Here is a 17,976-nt window from a genome sequence, read left to right as displayed (position 1 = left end):
AGGGCTCATGGGGTTGGGGGTAATATACTAGCATAGATAGAGGATTGGTTAACAGACAGAAAACAGAGAGTAGGGATAAAAGGGTCATTTTCAGGTTGGCAGGCTATAACAAGTGGAGTGCCGCAAGGATCAGTGCTTGGGCCTCAACTATTCACAATCTACAATAATGACTTAGATGAAGGGACCAAGTGTAATGTATCCAAGTTTGCTGACGATACAAAGCTAGGTGGGAAAGTAAGCGTGAGGAGGACACAAAGAGTCTGCAAAGGGATATAGACAGGTTAAATAAGTGGGCATGAAGGTGGCAGATGGAGAATAATGTGAGGAAATGTGAGGTTATTCACTTTGGTAGGAAGAATAGAAAAGCAGAATATTTTTTAAATGGTGAGCAACTATTAAATGTTGGTGTTCAGAGAGATTTGAGTGTCCTCATAAGAAACACAAGAAGTTAGCATGCAGGTATAGCAAGCAATTAGGAAGGCAAATGGCATGCTGGTCTTTATTGCAAGGGGATTGGAGTACAAGAGTAAGGAAGTCTTGCTACAATTGTATAGGGCTTTGACAAGACCTCACCTGAAGTACTGTATACAATTTTGGTCTCCTTACCTAAGGAAGGATATACTTGCCTTAGAGGGGGTGCAACAAAGACTCACTAGATTGACGCCTGGGATGAGAGGGTTGTCCTCTGAGGAGAGATTGAGTAGAATGGACCTATACTCTCTGGAGTTTAGAAGAATGAGGTGATCTCATTGAAACATACAAGATTCGAAGGGGGCTTGACAGGTTGATGCTGAGAGGTTGTTTCCCATGACTGGAGAGTCCAGAACTTGGGGGCATGATCTCAGGATAAAGGGTCGGCCATTTAAGACTGAGATGAGAAGGAATTTCTTCACTCAGAAGGTTGTGAATCTTTGGAATTGTCTACCCCAGAGGACTGTGAGTGCTGAGTCGTTGAGTATATTGCAGGCTGAGATCAACAGATTTTTGGAATCTAGGGGAATCAAGGGATATGGGGATCGGGCGGGAAAGTGGAGTTGCTGGTCAAAGATCAGCCATGATCTTCGTGAATGGCAAAGCAGGCTCGAGGGGCAGTATGGCCTACTACTGCTCCTATTTATGTTCTTAATGTTCCAATATTCTGAGAGGGGAGGGGAATATGACCTGATTGCCCTGTGACCAGAAATTGGGGCAGACCATAGATCCACCCTATAAAGTGTGCGGCATGCACATTACAGATTTAGGATGGGGTGACGTTACCCATCCCAAATTCTGTTATTTCCACCTTCCGGTATGCCTCCATAAAATATATTTATATGGAACAGGCATTTTTGCCAGAACCTGATGAAGCAGGCAGAAGTAGGTTCTTAAAGGGGAACTGCAAAGGATAAAGCATTCAAAACTTCTTGCTGTAACTCTCCAGTGGCTGGAGTCATACCTAGCACAAAGGAAGATGGTAGTGGTTGTTGGAGGCCAATCATCTCAGCCCCAGGACATTGCTGCAGGAATTCCTCAGGGCAGTGTCCTAGGCCCAACCATCTTCAGCTGCTTCATCAATGACCTTCCCTCCATCATAAGGTCAGAAATGGGGATGTTCGCTCATGATTCGCAACCCCTCAGATAATGAAGCAGTCCGTGCCCGCATGCAGCAAAACCTGGATAACATCCAGGCTTGGGCTGATAAGTGGCAAGTAACATTCGCGTCAGACAAGTGCCAGGCAATGACCATCTCCAACAAGAGAAAGTCTAACTGCCTCCCCCTTGACATTCAATGGCATTACCATCACCGAATCCCCCACCATCAATATCCTGAGGGTCACCATTGACCAGAAACTTAACTGGACCAGCCACATAAGTACTGTGGCTACAAGAGCAGGTCAGAGGCTGGGTATTCTGCGGCGAGTGACTCACCCCCTGACTCCCCAAAGCCTTTCCACCATCTACAAGGCACAAGTCAGGAGTGTGATGGAACACTCTCCACTTGCCTGGATGAGTGCAGCTCCAACAACACTCAAGAAGCTCGACACCATCCAGGACAAAGCACCCCGCTTGATTGGCACCCCATCCACCACCCTAAACATTCACTCCCTTCACCACCAGCGCACTTTGACTGCAGTATGTACCATCCACAGGATGCACTGCAGAAACTCGGCAAGGCTTCTTCGACAGCACCTCCCAAACCCGCGACCTCTACCACCTAGAAGGACAAGGGCAGCAGGTACATGGGAACAACACCACCTGCACATTCCCCTCCAAGTCACACACCATCCCGGCTTGGAAATATATCGCCGTTCCTTCATAGTTGCTGGGTCAAAATCCTGGAACTCCCTTCCTAACAGCACTGTGGGAGAACCTACACCTCACGGACTGCAGCGGTTTAAGAAGGCGGCTCACCACCACCTTCTTGAGGGCAATTAGGGATGGGCAATAAATGCTGGCCTCGCCAGCGACGCCCACATCCCATGAACAAATAAAAAAAAAATTAAACTGCCTGTACAGCAATGTAGACAGCGTTCAAAATAAAACGGGGGAACTGGAGGCAATAATTCAAAGCGAGGCACCAGATGTAGTAGGAATAATTGAAACATGGCTACATAAAGAACAGGACAGGCAAGTAAATATTGCAGGCTATAACAGAATCAGAAAGGATAGGGAAGGAAGGGGGTGGAGTAGCTGAAATAATTAGGGATAACATAATGGTAGTAGAAAAAAGAGCCATAACTAACAGAATGATAGAAACAGAATCTGTATGGATTGAAATAAAAGAAAAGGGATTGATCACACTAATAGGGGTATACTACAGACCACCTAATAGTGAAAAGGAGATAGAGGAAGAAATATCTAAGCAAATATGTGACGTGAGTAAAGGCAAAGAGCAACTATAAAATTAAATTATCAAGGAATATAAAAAGAAATAGTAAAGTATTCTACAGACACATAAATAACAAAAGGAAAATCAGGTAATGACAGCGAAATGGCAGAAATATTAAATAATTACTTTGCCTCAGTATTTACCAGGGAGACTAACATGGTGGGCATGACATTAGAAGAAGAGATCAAAAAAGATATGAAGATATTTAAGATCTAAAGGGGGGAGATAATTGATAAATTAATCAAACTTTAGAGAGGTTAAACTCCTGGTCTGGATGGATTGTCTCTGCGCATATTAAAATATTGTAAACAATTTTACAACACCAAGTTATAGTCCAGCAATTTTATTTTAAATTCACAAGCTTTCGGAGGCTACCTCCTTCCTCAGGTGAACGATGCGGAAAAATCGTTCACCTGAGGAAGGAGGTAGCCTCCGAAAGCTTGTGAATTTAAAATAAAATTGCTGGACTATAACTTGGTGTTGTAAAATTGTTTACAATTGTCAACCCCAGTCCATCACCGGCATCTCCACATATTAAAATAAGTTAGGGAAGATATACCAGAGGCACAATTACAAATATATAAAAATTCATTAGAAAAGGGAAGAGTGCCAGAGGACTGGTGGAAAGCTAATTTGATTCCTATATTTAAAAATGATGTGGAGATGCCGGTGATGGACTGGGGTTGACAATTGTAAACAATTTTACAACACCAAGTTATAGTCCAGCAATTTTATTTTAAATTCACAAGCTTTCAGAGGCTACCTCCTTCGTCAGGTGAACGATTTTCACATCGTTCACCTGACGAAGGAGGTAGCCTCCGAAAGCTTGTGAATTTAAAATAAAATTGCTGGACTATAACTTGGTGTTGTAAAATTGTTTACAATTATATTTAAAAAGGGAGATAGAACCAGTCCAGGGAACTATAGACCAATTAGTTTAATGTCGGTGGTAGGAAAGATAATGGAATCCTTACTTAAAGATGTAACAGAAAAACATCTAGAAACCGAAAATATAATAAAGAATAGTCAGCACGGATTTCAAAAGGGAAGGTCATGTTTGACCAACCTTATTTAATTCTTTGAAGTAACAGAAAGGGTAGACAAGGGTAACAAATGCAGTAGATGTAATATATGTGGATTTTCAAAAGGTCTTCGATAAGATACCACATAGTAGACTCATGACTAAGGTCAGAGGACAAGTAGCAGAATTGATAGCAAGCTGGCTACAAAACAGAAAACAAAGAGTAGGGATTAAAGGTAGTTACTCAGACTAGCAAAAGATGGGAAGTGGTGTTCCACAAGGATTGGTGCTGGGACCACTGCTGCTCACTATTCACATAAACGATTTGGACTCGGGAATTGGAAGTACAATTTCAAAATTTCCGGCCGACACCAAAGTTGGGGGGTATAGTTAATACGGAGGAGGACTGCGACAAAACACATGACGACATTAATAAACTTGCAGAATGGGTGTGTAATTGGCAAATGAATTTTAATATAAATGTCAGGTATTACATTTTGGTAGGAAGGATAAGGGAGCCACATACTGCTTAGAATAATACAGCACAGAAGGAGACCATTCGGCCCATCGTGTCTGTGCCGGCTCTTTGAAAGAGCTATCCAATTGGTCCCACTCCTCTGCTCTTCCCGTAGCCCTGCAATTTTTTCCCTTCAAGTATTTATCTAATTTTCTTTTGAAAGTTACTACTGAATCTGCTTCCACCACCCTTTCAGGCAGTGCATAACAAATCATAACTCGCTAGGTAAAAAAAAATTCTCCTCATCTCCCCTTTGGTTCTTTCGCGAATTACCTTAAATCTGTGTCCTCTGGTTACTGATCCTTCTGCCACTGGAAACAGTTGGTCCACATGTACTCTATCAAATCCCCTCAAAATTTTGAACACCTCTATTAAATCTGCCCTTAACATTGTATGCTCTAAGGAGAACGGTCCCAGCTTTTCCAGTCTCTCCACATAACTGAAGTCCCTCATCCCTGGTACCATTCTAGAAAATCTCCTCTGTACCCTCTCCAAGGCCTTCCTAAAGTGTGGTGCCCAGAATTTTTTTTTATTCATTCATGGGATGTGGGCGTCACTGGCAAGGTCGGCATGATTTATTGCCCATCCCTAATTGGCCTTAAGAAGATGGTGGTGAGCCGCCTTCTTGAACCGCTGCAGTCCGCGTGAAGGTTCTCCCACAGCGCTGTTAGGTGGGGAGTTCCAGGATTTTGACCCACTGACGATGAAGGAACAGCGAGTCGGGATGATGTGTGACTTGGAGGGGAACGTGCAGGTGGTGTTGTTCCCATGTGCCTGCTGCCCTTGTCCTTCTAGGTGGTAGAGGTCGTGGGTTTGGGAGGTGCTGTCGAAGAAGCCTTGGCGAGTTGCTGCAGTGCATCCTGTCGATGCTACACACTGCAGCCACGGTGCACCGGTGATGAAGGGAGTGAATGTTTAGGGTGGTGGATGGGGTGCCAATCAAGCGGGCTGCTTTGTCCTGGATGGTGTCGTGCTTCTTGAGTGTTGTTGGAGCTGCACTCATCCAGGCAAGTGGAGAGTATTCCATCACACTCCTGACTTGTGCCTTGTAGATGGTGGAAAGGCTTTGGGGAGTCAGGGGGTGAGTCACTCGCCGCAGAATACCCAGCCTCTGACCTGCTCTTGTAGCCACAGTATTTATGTGGCTGGTCCAGTTAAGTTTCCGGTCATTGGTGACCCCCAGGATGTTGATGGTGGGGGATTTGGTGATGGTAATGCCGTTGAATGTCAAGGGGAGGTAGGTAGTCTCTCTCTTGTTGGAGATGATCATTGCCTGCCGCTTGTCTTGAGCGAATGTTACTTGCTACTTATCAGCCCAAGCCTGGATGTTGTCCAGGTCTTGCTGCATGTGGGCACGGACTGCTTCATTATCTGAGGGGTTGCGAATGGAACTGAACACTGTGCAATCATCAGCGAACATTCCTATTTCTAACCTTATGATAGAGGGAAGGTCACTGATGAAGCAGCTGAAGATGGTTGGGCCTAGGACACTGCCATGTGGAACTCCTGCAGCAATGTCCTGGGGCTGAGATGATTGGCCTCCAACAACCACTACCATCTTCCTTTGTGCTAGGTATGACTCCAGCCACTGGAGAGTTTTCCCCGATTCCCACTGACTTCAATTTTACGAGGGCTCCTTGATGCCACACTCGGTCAAATGCTACCTTCATGTCAAGGGCAGTCACTCTCACCTCACCTCTGGAATTCAGCTCTTTTGTCCATGTTTGGACCAAGGCTGTAAAGAGGTCTGGAGCCAAGTGGTCCTGACGGAACCCAAACTGAGCATCGGTGAGCAGGTTATTGGTGAGTAAGTGCCGCTTGATAGCACTGTCGACGACACTTTCCATCACTTTGCTGATGATTGAGAGTAGACTGATGGGGCGGTAATTGGCCGGATTGGATTTGTCCTGCTTTTTGTGGACAATTTTGCACATTGTCAGGTAGATGCCAGTGTTTTAGCTGTACTGGAACAGCTTGGCTAGAGGCACGGCTAGTTCTGGAAAACTACAGCCGGGATGTTGTTGGGGCCCATAGCCTTTTCTGTATCCAGTGCACTCAGCCATTTCTTGATATCACGTGGAGTGAATCGAATTGGCTGAAGATTGGCTTCTGTGATGGTGGGGAAACAGGGAGGAGACCAAGATGGATCATCCACTCGGCATTTCTGGCTGAAGATGGTTGCAAACGCTTCAGCCTTGTCTTTTGCACTCACGTGCTGGACTCTGCCATCATTGAGGATGGGGATGTTCATGGAGCCTCCTCTCCCGTTAGCTGTTTAATTGTCCACCACCATTCACGACTGGACGTGGCAGGACTGCAGAGCTTTGTTCTGATCCGTTGGTTGTGGAATCGCTTAGCTCTGTCTATAGCATGTTGCTTCCGCTGTTTAGCATGCATGTAGTCCTGAGTTGTAGCTTCACCAGGTTGGCACCTCATTTTTAGGTATGCCTGGTGCTGCTCCTGGCATGCTCTTCGACACTCCTCAATGAACCAGGGTTGATCCCCTGGCTTGTTGATAATGGTAGAGTGAGGAATATGCCAGGCCATGAGGTCACAGATTGTGCTGGAATACAATTCTGCTGCTAAATTGAACACAATATTCCAGCTGAGGTCTAACCAGTGATTTATAAAGCTTTAGCATAATAAGGTTGGATAATAAAAGTCTAAATGGGGTAGAGAAGCAGAGGGATATGGGGGTACAGATACGCAAATCACTAAAAGTAGCGATGCAGGTTAATAAGGCCATAAAAAAGGCAAACCAAGCACCGGGGTTCATTTTCAGAGGGATAGAATTGAAAATCAGAGAAGCTATGTAAAACTTGTATAGAACCTTGGTTAGTCCACACTTGGGAGTGCTGTGAACAGTTCTGGTCTCCAGATTATGATGAGGATATAGAGGCACTGGAGAAGATGCAAAAAAGATTTACGAGGATGATACCAGAATTGAGAGTTTCTACCTATCAGGAAAGATAGAGCCGGCCGGGGCTCTTTTCTCTAGAAAAAAGACTGAGGGGTCGCCTGATAGAGGTCTTTAAGATTATGAAAGGGTTTGAAAGGGTAGACATAGAGAAGATGTTTCCAATTGCGGGGGAAACCAGAACCAGGGGCCATAAATATAAGGAAGACACTAATAAATCCAATAGGGAATTCAAGAGAAACTTCTTTACCCAGAGTGATTAGAATGTGGAATTCGCTACTATAACGAGTTGAGGCAAGTAGCATTGAAGGGGAAACTTGATAAACACATGAGGGAGAAAGGAATAGAAGGATATGCTGATAGGGTTAAATGAAATAGGGAAGGAGGAGGCTCATGTGGAGCATAAACACTAGCATGGACCTGTTGGGTCGAATGGCCTGTTTCTGTGCTGTACATTCTATGTAACTTCTGTCTGCTTTCGTATTTTTTGTAAAAAGAAAATTTTGAGGGCTGCACTTCAGGAGGCTTCATTTCACTCCTGAAGCCCTGGAAGAGGCTTTGAACCTTTAACAGGACAAACTCCAGACTACAAGAACAAGGACGGGGTGCACAGTACAGGAGAAAGTAACTACTGTGCTACAGATTTTCCTCACAGAGCGATTCAAGGGATTACTGGCAACAACTGGCCTGGGATCTCCTTTCAATGATTTACTTAAGATTATCAGCACGAATGTCTGAAATAATAAAATCCATTAATCCATATTAGCATCTGCAGTTCCTATATTGGAATGAAGAAATAAAAACAAACTGAAGTACCCAACACATCAGCATGGATCATTAGAAACTAATTGTAAAGACTCATGGTGTGCTTAACCCATGAGTCTTTACAATTCTCTTTTCCCCTATTCTTACACTTCTAGGTGCTACCTGAAGACCTGGGGTCAATGATGCGGACAGCTTCTGACCTTTATAAACAAGCTTGTTGGGACGGAGGACACCCTCCTCACAGGGCTGCTGAATTCTGAGGCGGACCACAGCACGTTGCTTCTCTGGGCTGGGATCCTCACCACCTGGGTCTGCAGATTACCTTCCACTTGTGCATCTAAGGGGACATCTTGGGAGCTCTCCTCTGCCCCTGTGCTGAGGCACATCAAGCTCCATGGAGCATTCTCTTACTATCCCACTGAAAGCAGGGTCAGGATACTGGTGACCGCTGATCTACAGGAAAACAGACCTAAAGAACTTCACTAGCTGTAAAGTGCCTTGGCAAGTCTCTTCTTTCTCCTTTGACCATTAGCAAATACTTCCACGTTGGCAGCACTCAGTGATCTGGAAGCTTCCCTGTCAGGGAACAGAGATGTAGATGTTTCTGCAGCTGTTACTCACTCCAAAGTGCACTGCATCAAATATCCCTCTGTGATGGTGCCAGAGAATGGCATTCTCTGTCACAGCAATCTGCCAAACATTATGAGGCAGTACTCTGAGCCTCCATAGCACCTAACTTTGTTGCCCTTCTCAGATCATTGAACCTCTGCAGGCATGTCCTGCTGGTTAGAGATCTTCCACTTACTGCCAATACCACTTCCTCTCAAATAGTTCTTGAAGGACAGTTTACCTCAATTTTTACCTGAATTCACTTGAGCTCCAAATCACCCTCACTAAAATGAGTTACTTTATTTCCCTGCCATTTTCTGCTGCCATCCCTCGTTAATAAGTCACCTTTTAAGTACAAGCTGCCTTTCAATTAAACTTACTCCACCTTGCACCCCTCCCACCACCCCACGAGTTTGCCAAGCCTCCTAAGGCATTTAATGCCAATTGTTGGGAGGACTCCCAACTGTGTGCCACCCAGCATTATGGCATAGAATCTTTTATATCCACCTGAGAGGGCAGATGGAGCCTCGGTTTAGCATCTCATCCAAAAGATGGCACCTCCAGCAGTGCAGCACTCCTTCAGTACTGCTTGGGGAACGTCAGCCCAGATTATGTCATATAGAAAATGTAAGTTATAGGTCTCATCCATAGGAAATGTCCTAGCCAACACCATATACAGATTATCTCGTCACTTATTTCATTGCTATTTGTGAGGCCTTCCTGTGCGCAAATTGGCTGCCGCGTTTTCTACATTACAACAGTGGCTACTCTTCAAAAGTATGTAATTGGTTTTAACGCGCTTTGGGACATCCTGAGGTCATGAAAGGTGCTATATAAATACAAGTTTGTTCTTTGTTAGCAGAGCAGCTCCCCACTGAGACCAGAATTGACAGATCCCTGCAGAGCTGAATAAATTACACAACTTTTAAGCAATATTTTTTCTTAAACAATCTCTCCCCACAGCTTCTTTTGCAAAAAATAACTGACAATTGAAATATAACATAGCAGTGGAGACTGAATACCAAAAGGTGCAAAATTAGAGAAAAATAATCTATCTGCATTACAAGAATTCAATTTTAGGAGATTCAAAATGACAATAGAATGCATACATTATCTTATTTCATGCACAATGTAACTACTTCCAGATTCATAAAAGTTCTCAAAAACCAAATCACTTTGTCCCAATGTAACAAATGTCTTGGATTCCCCATAAAATGTAAATCGTAAGAAAAATCAACCATGAATCTGTAACCTCATCAAGTGGCAGTATTTGAGCAGAAAGCTTTAGAAATAAGGGTTAGGTGTAGTTCAGCGCTGTACTGGATTCCATTAAGGCCACATATAGAGGAGGTTCAAACACCAATTAAAACTAATCATATAACACAACAAAGGTCGGTCAAATTTTGTCTGATAACTCTCCTGTGAAGCACCTTGGGATGTTTTACTACGATAAAGGCACTATATAAATGTAAGTTGTTATGAATGAGTTACATCCAAGCAGGTTCACAAGTTGTATAAATATGTTATCACACCAGCAGTCATGAGCTATCATACTTTTATATAATGAAACCATCAAGAAATGTCAGCTTTTATCGGTGTATAAAAGCAGTTCTACACATTATCAACTGAGGTTTCAATGTGAGTACTACAACAGAGATAAGAGTTACATAGGAACAGGAGTAGGCCATTTAGCCCCTTGAGCCTGTTCTGCCAGTCAATGAGATCATGGCTGACCTGTGACCTAACTCCATATACCCGCCATAGCCCCATATCCCTTAATACCTTTGGTTAACAAAAATCAATCAATTTCAGATTTAAAATTAACAATTGAACCAGCATCAACTGCTGTTTGCGGAAGAGAGTTCCAAACTTCTACCATCCTTTACGTGTAGAAGTGTTTCCTAATTTCACTCCTGAAAGTTCTGGCTCTAATGTTTAGGCGATATCCCCTAGTCTTAAACTCCTCAACCAGCGGAAATAGTTTTACTCAGTGTAGTCCCCTGATGAGGCTCAATCTGCTCAGTTAATATTATTTGTGGCCCTTAAAAGAGCAGTAGAGCCACTTGTACTGCATAAGTGGAATCCTGATTAAATGCAATTTCTTTCTCCATCAAAACGTATCGTATAATAAAAAACAGAATAAACATGAATTGGCATTTAAAAAATGCATGTTTCAGTCAACACAACTGGGCAGCGGGGAACTTCACAGTTAAAGATATGAACCAGCCATCAGGAACTTAATTTTTAATGGACTACACATCCTTTTTATCCGTAAGTGATATCAGATTTTCATCCTCTCATTACTCACAGTTAAGGTAGACCTGGACAGAAAACTAGCTCACTCGGGGTACTAATTTGCAGTCTGCAGTGTTTACACTATCACAAACAGACCTTTTAAATTGTAATTAAGAAGGTTCAACATAGCAATATCAAGTCACTGCCCTGACATCTCATATTGCCAGCAGACATGTAACAGAGATCAGATGGACAATTTCACCTCCATGTACTACTTATGATCACATATATATGCTGATGAAATCCAACTTGACCCCTCAGCTCCTCGCTACTAAGCTGTCTGATATTAACTTGTGGTTGGGCGAGAACATTCTCTAGCTCAATATTTACAAAACCAAAACCAGCCTGTTCAGCTTCTGCCAGAAACCCCACACCTAAACAACCCTTCCCAGCTGGCGGTTCATAGGCTGAATGCAATGATGAAAAACAATCTCGTCATTTTGACCACGATCTGATCTTCCAATCCCATATCCTTTCTATCACCAACATCATCTATTTTCACTTACAGAACATCACCGACCCCTTTCCCTACCTCACCCATGCAGCAGCTGAAACTCATCTATATCTTTGTTCTCTAACATTCTCCCTGCCAGTTTCACCCTATACAAACTTCAACTGTTTCAAACTCTGCCCCCTGCACTTTATCCTGTACCACATCTCACTTACCTTCCATCCTGTCCTCTAAGATTTGCACAGCCACCTTGTCCCCAATGCAATATTTCAAAATCCTCATCCTGGTTTACAAATTCTTCCATTGCCACATCCCACTCTACTTCTGCAACCTCCTTCAACCCTTTATTCTATCTCACACCCCCAACTCTTCTGACATTGGCTTGCTGTAAGTCTTTTTCCTCCTGTTATCCATCACTTCCCTACACTCTGGCATTCTCTTCCTAAACCCCTCGGTTTTATAACTCCCCTCTCTACCTTCAAAACAACTTGCATTTATATAACAGCTTTAAAGTACGAATATCCCAAGGCCCTTCATAGATAAGCATAAGGAAAATAGACACCAAAGTAGGAAAGGAGAGATTAGGAGTTACTGAAAGCTTGGTTAAAAGAGCTTTTTTAAAGAAGGAAATAGGTATGGAAAGGTGGAGAAATTTGGGAAAGGAGTTCTAGAGAGTAGGAGCCAGACAGCTGAAGGCGCCCCAAAACCCACCTTTTAGGTCATCTGCTCTAACTCCTGCACTGCGTGAGTCCCTGCCCGCACCTCTCATGAAGTAATTTGGGATTTTTTGCATTGTTAAAGGCATTATACAGAGTCATTTAACAGTTTCAGTCGTGGCTATGTGGTAGCACTCTCGTCTGAATCAAAGTTGTGGGTTCAAGACCCACTCGCGACTTAAGCACAAAATCTAGGCTGACACTCCAGTGCAGAACTGAGGGAGTGCTGCCATCTTTCGGATGAGACGTTAAACCAAGGCTCCATCTGCCCTCTCATGTGGACGTAAAAAATCCCATGGCACTATTCGAAGAAGAGCAGGGCAGTTCTCCCCGGTGTCCTGGCCAATATTTATTCCTCAATCAACATTATTAAAAAACAGATTATCTAGTCATTATCACATTGCTATTCGTGGGACCTTACTGTGCACAATTTGGCTGCCGCGTTTCCTACATTGTAACAGTGACTACACTTCAAAAGTATTCATTGGCTGTAAAGAGCTTTGGGACATCATGAGATTGTGAAACATGCTATATAAATTAAAGTTATTTCTTTATTTTTCTTCATTATTTAAATGCAAGCTGTTACTGTTACACAGGAGTGCAACAAAGTTCACAGCCAGAAGTGTTGAGTTTTTTTTAAAAATAGAAAGATACTGGTATACGGTTTAATACCTTTTGGTTGATAGGCCTAATAGAAGATTTCTAAGACAGATCTTATGATGTGCCATTAGATTCTCAACTTTCTTAAAAGCTTCTATCTGGGAGCTGTCATTTTCAGATTTCACCAATGTACCCTGATTTCAAACTAAATCGCAATAAAGAACAAATCTAAGTTTTACTGAAGATGCACAATTTAAAGTATTGATTAAAAAGAACTATTGTGCCAGCTCTGTTCTATTAAAAATGTCATTGCGGCTGGTCAGCTGAGCTCTGCGTACATGTTTAAATATGAACACTGACAACTCTGCCTATTTCGCACCCCCTGCAAGCCAGCAATATAGCGATGGCTGCTCATTCACATTGCAGTTAAATATTACTCCAACACTGCTCCTCTTGGTCAAGTATAAATGAGTCATTAGTGCCAATTCATGGACAGTCTGATGGTTTTTTTATTCATTCATGGGAAGTGGGCATCGCTGGCGTGGCCAGCATTTATTGCCCATCCCTAATTGCCCTTGAGAAGGTGGTGGTGAGCCGCCTTCTTGAACCGCCGCAATCCATGTGGTGAAGGTTCTCCCACAGTGCTGTTAGGAAGGGAGTTCCAGGATTTTGACCCAGCGACGATAAAGGAACGGCGATATATCGCCAAGTCGGGATGGTGTGTGACTTGGAGGGGAACGTTCAGTTGGTGTTGTTCCAATGTGCCTGATGCCTTGTCCTTCTAGGTGGTAGAGGTCGCGGGTTTGGGAGGTGCTGTCTAAGAAGCCTTGGCGAGTTGCTTCAGTGCATCCTGTGGATGGTACACACTGCAGCCACAGTGCGCCAGTGAAGGGAGTGAATGTTTAGGGTGGTGAATGGGGTGCCAATCAAGCGGGCTGCTTTGTGCTGGATGGTGTCGAGCTCCTTGAGTGTTGCTGGAGCTGCACTCATCCAGGCAAGTGGACAGTATTCCATCACAGTCTTGGCTTGTGCCTTGTAGACGGTGGAAAGGCTTTGGGGAGTCAGGAGGTGAATCACTTGCTGCAGAATACCCAGCCTCTGACCTGCTCTTGTAGCCACAGTATTTATGTGGCTGGTCCAGTTAAGTTTCTGGTCAATGGTGACCCCCCCCAGGATGTTGATGGTGGGGGATTCGGCGATGGTAATGCCGTTGAATGTCAAGGGGAGGTGGTTAGACTCTCTCTTGTTGGAGATGGTCATTGCCTGGCACTTGTCTGGAGCAAATGTTACTTGCCACTTATCAGCCCAAGCCTGGATGTTGTCCAGGTCTTGCTGCATGCGGGCACAGACTGCTTCATTATCTGAGGGGTTGCGAATGGAACTGAACACTGTGCAATCATCAGCGAACGTCCCCATTTCTGACCTTATGATGGAGGGAAGGTCATTGATGAAGCAGCTGAAGATGGTCTATGCCTACCAGGAACTAGGTTTAAATTATTTAAAATCATATCATGTCGGTTGTTCGCAGCCAAAAGAGAGAGGGGAAACTTGAATCCCATCTGACTGGGTTGAATCTCAATCAAAATCCCAGAACTGAAAGGACAATGTTACAACACGCACCAGTTCCCTCACATCTGGCATGTTTAAAAGAAATCTTAATTATCAAAATATTGTTGAAACTAGGATTAATGCAGGCGACAGTATTAATATACTCCTGTAAACAATAGTGCAACAATACCATCAGCTAATCATTTAAATCAAGCACAGATGCAGTGAAAATACCAATAATTGCAACTGTATCTGTGTAAATATTGTATATTTATGCGCTTTATACGTTGACATTGCTAGTTATCCTGGAAACAGACATTTTATGTCACATGCTAATATGAGAAGTCCCATTAAGTTATGCTCAAAGCCTGCTCACAAGTTACACCTTAATTAGTTTTAAAGCATAAAACACAGTACGTGAACAGCTTACATGCAGAGGTAGAGCTGATTGTTAGAGTATTTGTGGAAGCTGACCCCATAAATGCGGATGATGTTGCCAAACAGTAGTAAGCAGATGAGGAAGAGGAGGGGGCCAAGGGTATATCCTTGGGGGACTCCGGAGGATACAGTATAGGGTCGGGAAGAGAAATCATTGCTGGAGATGCTCTGACTATGATTAGATAGGTAAGAGCTGGCCAACAGAGAAGAGGCGTGGATGAGGATAGTGTGATTGACTGTGCCAAAGGCTGGAGAGAGATAAAAGAGGACAAGGAGGAATAATGCATCACGGTTACAGTCACAGAGGATGTCATTTGTGACTTTGGTTAGGGCCATTTCGGTGCTGTGGCAGGGCAGAAACCTGATTGGTGGTATTCAAATATGGAGTACGGGTAAAATGGGAACGGATTTGGGAGGTGACAACATGTTTAAGGACTCTGGAGAGGAAAGGGAAATTGGAGATGGGACAGTAGTTTGCAAGAACAGAAGGGTCAAGAGTTTTTTTTTCAAAAAGAGGATGGGGTGATGATGGCGGTTTTGAAATGGTGGGGGACAAAAGCTGAGGGGGGGAACTATTGAGAAGGACAACTGGCATGGAAGCCAAGAAGGGAAGTTTGGTGGTCAGCAGTTTAGCAGCAGTGGGGTCAAGGGAGCAGGAGATGGGTCTCATGTAAGAGTTCAATTCGGAGAGGGCACTATGAGAGATGGGGGAGCCTGGAGGGGGGCTTGGTTTGGTGGGCAAAGGGAAGGCAAGGGAAGCAGCAGAAAGGATGGTCTCAATCTTAGCGACAAAAGTCATAATCAACTGGTCATAGTTAACTTGGCAATCAACTGCAAATTATTTTGTAGTAAACTTGTGTGACATTGCCATTATTAATTCTGTGACACAAGAATCCTTCTGCATCACAACCAGGTGACTTTGGCAGTGACAGCCACAACCTTCACAAATGTGAACTCAAACGTGAAAACAATCACTCCATAAAATGTAAATGATACACTAAACACACAGGAAGAACTTCAAAATAAGAATTCAATCCTGTCGTTCCGATGGCAGTTATTTATTGTAGTTTATGACATTACCTAAACCTCTTGATTAGATTACTGCTCCAATTACTCCTAACAATCCAGTATTTAAAGACTCTCTCTCTCCAACCCCATGTTCTTCTCACCTACATGAAACTACAGAACCTTAAAATTTCAAGCAGTTCTTAGTATTCTGTACTTATCTAGAGTGTATTTACAATCATCACTGAAAAGGTTTCATCTTTTGCAAATAAGTATGCAGATGACAACCAGGTCATGTTTTAATAGACGTTTGATAAAGTGCCACGTAATAGGCTTGTCAGCAAAATTGAAGCCAATAGAATAAAAGGGGGCAGCGGCAGCATGGATACAAATATGGCTAAGTGACAGGAAAAGAGAGTAGTGGTGAACGGTTGTTTTTTGGACTGGAGGAAGGTACACGGTGGTGTTCCCCAGGCATCGGTACTAGGACCACTGCTTTTTTTTAATATATATATTAATGACTTGGACTTGGGTGTTCAGGACACAATTTCAAAATTTGCAGATGATGCAAAACTTGGAAGTGTAGTAAACAGTGAGGAGGATAGTAAGACTTCATGAGGACATAGACAGGCTGGTGGAATGGGCAGACACATGGCAGATGAAATTCAATGCAGAGAAGTGTGAAGTGATACATTTTGGTAGGAAGAACAAGGAGAGGCAATATAAACCAAATGGTACAATTCTAAAGGGGGTGCAGGAAGAGAGAGACCTGGGGGTAAACGTGCACAAATCTTTGAAGGTGGCAGAACAGGTTGAGAAAGTGGTTAAAAAAGTATACAGGATCCTGGGCTTTATAAATAGAGGTATAGAGTACAAAAGCAAGAAGTTATGTTGAACCTTTATAAAACACTGGTTCGGCTACAACTGGAGTATTGAGTATTGTGTCCAATTCTGGGTACTGCACTTTAGGAAGGATGTGAAGGCCTTAAGGGAGGGTACAGAAAAGATTTATTAGAATGGCTCCAGGGATGAGGGACTTCAGTTACGTGGATAGATTGGAGAAGCTGGGGTTGTTCTCCTTAGAGCTGAGAAGATTAAAAGGAGATTTAATAGAAGCGTTCAAAATCACGAAGGGTTTAGATAAAGTAAATAAAGAGAAACTGTTCCCATTGGGGGATTGGTCAAGAACCAGAGGATACAGATTTAAGATGACTGGCAAAAGAACCAAAGGCGATGTGAAGAAAAACTTTTTTATGCAGCCAGTAGTTATGACCTGGAATGCGTTGCCTGAAAGGGTGGTGGAAGCAGATTCAATTGTGGCTTTCAAAAAGGAATTCGATAAATGCTTGAAGGGAAAAAATTTGCAGGGCTACGGGAAAAGAGTGGGGAAATGGGACTAACAGGATTGCACTTACAAAGGGCCGGCATGGGCTTGACGGTCCAAATGGCCTCCTTCTGTGCTGTAACCATTCTATGATTCTATGTAATTCAGTTGTGACACTTGACTAAGGCTCTCTACAAAACACTAAGTTGACCCATATTTGGCTACACTCTTGGAATAAATATACATTGTTAATGGGCTACTGTAGACTTTTTTAAAATGCAAGCTGAGTAGCCACAAAAAGTGACATCAACACAATATAATGCAATATTGGATCTGTAACTGCACTACTGCTTTACATATTCAGTTGTGGAAGAAATAATTTCTGACTGCTAACTTATATTCAGACTTTTTAATCCCTGCTTAGAGATATTTAAGGATCAAACTAGAATGCAGCTCAGTGCTACATACCGTGACAACAAAAAAAAATTGTCTATAAATTTAATAAGTTTATATGCTCAGAAGAAAAAATTTCAAATATTTCTACTAACGCTATTCAAGTGATAGCTACTATAATATTATAAAATAAATATTAAATCTAACTATATTTTAGTAGGAACTGTACTGATCACACAGTGATAGCGGATCACTGTCACGGGTTCACTTTCATGACAATAACGGGCACACAATATTTCACTTAAAATAACTACACATTTTAAACAGGTGACAATACCTCAAGAATTTAATAACACACCCCTCTTTCCCCCCCCCCCCACCCCGCCTCGCCATTTACCTGCCAAACCTTCACGGGGTAGGGAATTGACCCCCTCCCGATTTACCTGTGAACCTGCGCGGCACAAGCAATCGACCCTCAGCCAGGGACTCCCCTCCCAATTTACCCACG

At 43.2% G+C, this 17,976-nt stretch overlaps 1 protein-coding gene across 3 annotated transcripts in view; it reads right to left on the bottom strand.

Annotated features, from left to right (window-relative positions):
• The window catches only part of nmt2 (N-myristoyltransferase 2), a 66,186-nt gene that overhangs the window by 47,679 nt on the left and 531 nt on the right, over nt 1–17,976 (bottom strand). The gene's annotated exons all lie outside the window — the stretch shown is intronic.

The sequence above is a fragment of the Heptranchias perlo genome, chromosome 2 (genome assembly GCF_035084215.1).
Source record: "Heptranchias perlo isolate sHepPer1 chromosome 2, sHepPer1.hap1, whole genome shotgun sequence".
NCBI lineage: Eukaryota > Metazoa > Chordata > Chondrichthyes > Hexanchiformes > Hexanchidae > Heptranchias > Heptranchias perlo.
The sequence above is the reverse complement of the archived record's forward strand: the minus strand, read 5'-3'. Positions and strand labels throughout refer to the sequence as shown.